A 5543-nucleotide genomic window follows, 5' to 3' on the forward strand; every position below is an offset into this window, starting at 1 on the left:
AGAGAAGAGAGGAAGGGGGTAAGACTTGAGCATCTCCCTGGGGAGTCCAATGAAGGGCTGCACTGGCTCTCCAGACGCGTGGGGGTTGGGGTTGGCCCAGTATAGGTCTGCTGATCTCTTCAGGGGTTCCTGGAACCCTAGAGACAGAGAGGAAGCCCTGCACAACTTTCCGAAATACTAGCATGTGTGCAAAGCTCCCTCTCCATTTCCGGCTCTCCAGGCAGCTCAGGCTCCAAATGAAATCCACACTCTCCATCCACCAGGTTATCCTGGCCTTCCTGGGGCAGCAGGCCTCAGTGAGGGGCAGGGCCTGGCTACCTGATGTTCAGCTCCCCCCAGTTCTCCCACAGCAGGGAGTGAGCCTGCAGAACAGCCTCGGCTGGAGCACAGCCTGGGACTGCGTCAGCAGCAAACAGCTTCCCTTGCACCTCGGCAGGAAGTGTTAATGAGGAGAGCAGTGAGGAAGGGCTGTGCCTGCCTGCGGTTGTAACAGTTTGCTCCTTCTGGCTCACAGGCACGAGGAACTTGTACATGGAACACGCCTTCTTGAGGGTAAGATGGTTAACAATAATAATGTGTGTCACTTTGTAGCAGGTATCGAACAAAGTGCCCAGTGCAAACATTTCTAAAGCAAAGATCTGGACAGCAGTGCAGCTGCTGGAAAGGACAGGATGTTGGTCAGCAACCTACCCCCGCAGGTCGAGGGTAGGCCTGGGGGCTACAGAAAGGTGCCCCTTCATGGCGGTAGACTTAGCTCATCCACAGCCCCATACCTCCACACCCAGGTCCAAAGCAAGCCCCTCCCCCCATTTGTTTCCCAGGGAGGGAAGGGACGCAATAAAACCCAGTTTTGTCCAGGAGGAACCAACTCTGACTGAATTGAGTCCTGATTGAGTTCACACTCCACGCATCTGCAGCCTTCCCCGCCAGGAGCAGGAGAGAGGGATTCTCTTATCAAACACCATCCCTGTGTTACAGGGTGGGCATCCTTGGCCTGGCCCTCACCTCATCTAAGCATCCCTTTCTATGGCACAATCCATTGTTGAAGAGGAGACAGATGCTGGAAGCCCCCATCCAGAAACCAGCACCAGGCCAGGGCAGAAGACTGTAACAAGCATAAATGTTTGTTCAGACCCTACAACGTGTACCCCCAGTGTCAGCATTAAAACAACAGGGCAGCAGGGACCAGAGAAGGATGAAGACGGAGTTCTGCCCACAAAGAGCTGTGTTGGAAAAGATGGTGGGCCAAGCAGACAAAGCTGCTGACCGGAAATAAAGGCAATGAGGGGGAAGAGCTCATCGACCGGGGCTGTGGTTCCTGGCGACCAGGGGCTGGGAGGGCAGGCTTGGTCCACCACCGGTTTTTGTTTTGTGGAGGGGACATTATGACGGTATAGACTGGAACACACAGGTTGAGAGGCTGAGAAGGAGGCTGGGGAGAGAGAGATACTATCAGGCAGTTCTGGAAGAGACATTTCGGAAAACAGAGAGACATTGACGTGGGACTGGGAGAAATTTTGTAAAGCTCTCAACTTTCCCCCAAACCTTTCATTACAACGAATTTGCAGAGGAGATGAATTCATGTCAATCTGGGGGACATGGATGATCGTTGGGGCCCCAATAATGGATTGAGACCAACTCAGAGGGTCAGAACTGGGGTTGGCCAGGGGATCAGATACTCCTGGGTTATAGAGCTTGAAGTGGGGTTAGAGTCTCCAGAAGGGGAGGCGGCAGGGGGCTCAGGCAGCTGGGAACGGAATGCTTTCTTTGCTGGGCCAGGAATGATGGCTGGGAGAGAAGGGGGTGGGCTGGGGAGTTGTCCAGTGGGACTTGTCAGATGGTGTGAAACTGTGATGGAAAGTCTCAAGCCCTGGACAAGTGAAAGGATTTATTGGGATGGAAGGAAGGGAGCTGAGAGTGGGTAGGACACAGGTCACTGACTCTGACCTCTTCCAGCCTGTGTATCAAAGAATTTAACCTACCTCACCAAAAAGATGGGGACATTATTTGTCATCTCTCACCTGGGCTGATGAACAGTTTCTGACGGGGCCCCTGCCTGCGGTCTCTCCCTTTCTCCAAAGTGTCCTCCACATACTGTGGCACTAGAAGAATCTTTTGAAAGTCCAGCTCTCTGGGATTTCCCTGGTGGACCAGTGGTTAAGACCCTTCCAATGCAGGGGGTGTGGATTTGATGCCTGGTGAGGGAACTAAGACCCCGCATGCCACGCAGTTCGGTCAAATATTTAAAATAAATAAAGTCCTTCAATGACCTCTCATCACCTACACCCTGCCTCCCCTACCTGAATTCATCTAATTGCTGAGCAGGGCACACAGCACCATGTAATCAGGCCCCATCCATCTTTTCAGCCTCATCCATGTCACTTCCTGTCACTCCCACACTCCATCACACTGAACTACACACAGGTCCTCAAACACAACTTGCTTTTACACATCTCAGGGACTTTCCAAATGCTCTCCCCACCCCCACACTCCCACCTTTACCTGAAGTTTTTCCCCAGTTCAACTGCCAACAGCCCAGAGCCTCCTGTGACCCTTTCCTTCCACCTACTACTGTATTTCTACAGCATGCTGTATACAGCACTTCTGCATTGCTCCATCACCAAGTTATCATCTGTGAATGTGTCTGTAACTAGTGAAAGAACAGGGCCAGATGGTATTCTTTGCAGCCGAGCAGCACAGTGCCTAGCTCATTCCTGGTATTCAGAAAATTTTCAATGAATGACTGAGCTTGCAATTCAAAAGGGCCCACAAAGATGACATCTTTAAGGAGTCTGTCCAGCTAACAAAGACACCCTTTTCTCATAGAACTGACCCCAGACACCAACTGGACTGGAGATGGACATCTGATCTGAGCTGGGCCAAATGGACTCCTTCTCAGAAAAGAGGAACTGACTCGAAGAAAAGCAAATTTGCTTCTGAAACTAGATGTAGTGCATTCATGCTTACTTGCTCAGTCGTGTCTGACTTTTTGCGACCCCATGGATCCCTCCAGGCTCCTCTGTCCATGGAGGTGCTCCAGGCAAGAATACTGGAGCGGGTTGCCATGCCCTTCTGCAGGGGATCTTCCTGACCCAGAGATCAAGCCTGCATCTCCTGCATTGCAGGCAGATTCTTTACCACTGAGCCCCCAGGGAAGCCCACAACACGTAGACTCTGGGATACAAAGTGTATGGGGAATGCAAACTCTACCATCTAAAATGGACAGTAAAACGTCATTCTTTAAATAGGAGAATGAAGTAACCATCTAGAGGACTTCATAAAGCTTTCTGATACTCAGTTCTAGCCCTCCCCTGAGACTATGACAGATGCCTGTCCCAAGCTTCTCTGAGGTGACCCTCTTTATGGATAGCCTGCCTCCTATTCTGTTTTTGAGCTTCATGGGATTTCTGTTACTTATAAATTCCTGACCACACAAGCCCAGCTTTGCCCTTGGTAGAATTTCTTGAGGGTTCTTTTCTTCAAAACACTTCTATTTTAATACAAAAATCATACTCAGGCATAAATTAGACTTTAAGTCACCATACACAGGCAGAACCCAGCTGCATAATTTATGGGGCCTAATGTAAAATGAAACTGTGGGATCCTTTGTTCAAAAGTATAGTTAGGGCTTCCCTGGTGGTCCAGTGGTAGAATCCCCCTTGCAGTGCAGGAGGCATGGGTTCAATCCCTGGTCTGGGAAGATCTCACATGCCATGGGGCAACTAAGCCCCCATGCTACAGCCACTGAGCCTGTGTGCTTAAGCCTGTGCCCTTCAACTACTGAAGCCCGCGTACCTCAATTAGGAAGCAGCCCTCAAATGCAGCAACAAAGATATACCACAGACAAAAAATAAATTAAAAACATTTTTAAAAATTTTAAATTACAGTTGAGTGAGTGAAAGTCGCTCAGTTGTGTCTGACTCTTGGCAACTCCATGGACTATATATAGTCTATGGAATTCTCCATGCCAGAATACTGGAGTGGGTAGCCTTTCCCTTCTCCAGGGGATCTTCCCAATCCAGGGATCAAACCCAGGTCTCCTGCATTGCCAGCGGATTCTTTACCAGCTGAACCACAAGGGAAGCCCAAGAATACTGGAGTGGGTAACCTATCCGTTCTCCAGTGGATCTTCCCAATACAGAAATTGAACCAGGGTCTCCTGCATTGCAGGCGGATTTTTTACCAACTGAACTATCAGAGAAGCCCAAAGTACAGTTAAAGGCACAGAAATACTTATAAAGCTTTTTATTTATTTCTCCAGTCTCTCTTTCAGCTTGTCATGGTGTTTATTTGCTATTTAATGTCTGGGTAAACAAAAATTACAATATAAAATCCTTAGCATGAATCATTTATCTTTATATTGTGCAACGCCCATATGGAGAATCACCAAAATGACTGTATTTCTTGGCTTCTCCCAGAAGATGCATCCAACTGGCAACAAGAGATGAGCCCAAGCTCCCCCATGCACTGATTTGTCTAATGGAGGACTCCATGAGGCACAGGGCACTTTACAAGGCAAAAACAGATCTTCATAAGCTTCTGGAAGTCCCACCCTGAGACTCAGGCCCAGCAACCCTAACAAATGCTATGCCCTCCTTCCCACCAGTCCCCAGATCTATGTGTTCTGCCAAGTGTCAGGGAAGTCAAGCCACGCATCTCCCATCCCAATAAGCTGGCTGATCCAATTCACAGTAGGCAGGTGAATCCCAGGGTCATTACCTCCACACTGAGATGTGCTCAGTATCTGGTGGGTAAGAAACCCATGCTCACCAAGTTCCCTGCTGGATGTGCCATGAAGCTGCCAACCTGGGGCAGAGATGGCCACCATTATGTCCAGCCCTAAGCTTCTATGAAGGATACGGACCTTCCCTGCATACACTGGGCCCTAACCAGGGGCAGAGGGCACTAGTGTTCACTGGTTTAGGGAGAGGAAGGCAGGATCTTGGAGTACCAGCGAGCTGAGAAGTGGGTGGTCAAGAACCCATCCCAGAAAGATGTGTAGACTTCAAGAATTAGTACTTGCACACATGAGCCAAGGCCCAAGCCCCTGGCACGTGCACGGAAGTCCTACTGGACTTCACTTATAAAGCACACATTCAAAGATAAAAGTAAGAACTTCAAGACGGCTAGCTACCAAGCAGTAGACCCCAATTCAGTTCAGTTCAGTCACTCAGTCATGTCTGACCCTTTGTGACACCATGAACTGCTGCATGCCAGGATTCCCTGTCCATCACCAACTCCTGGAGCTTACTCAAACTCATGTCCATCGAGTCGGTGATGCCATCCAACCATCTCATCCTCTGTTGTAGACCCCAACTGCTGGGCAATTCTGAGCATGGAGCTCTGTGTGACTGCACTCATCATATGCCCATGAAGTTGACCCTCGACACAAGAAAAAGCGTTCTGTGCAGGCATGCATGCTAAGTCGCTTCAGTCGTGTCCCCCTCTTTGCGACCCTATGGACTGTAGCCCACCAAGCTCCTCTGTCCATGGGATTCTCCAGTTAGGAATATTGGAGTGGGTTGCCAGGCCCTCCTTGAAAA

The sequence above is a fragment of the Capra hircus genome, chromosome 11, assembly GCF_001704415.2.
Source record: "Capra hircus breed San Clemente chromosome 11, ASM170441v1, whole genome shotgun sequence".
In the NCBI taxonomy this organism is placed as follows: domain Eukaryota; kingdom Metazoa; phylum Chordata; class Mammalia; order Artiodactyla; family Bovidae; genus Capra; species Capra hircus.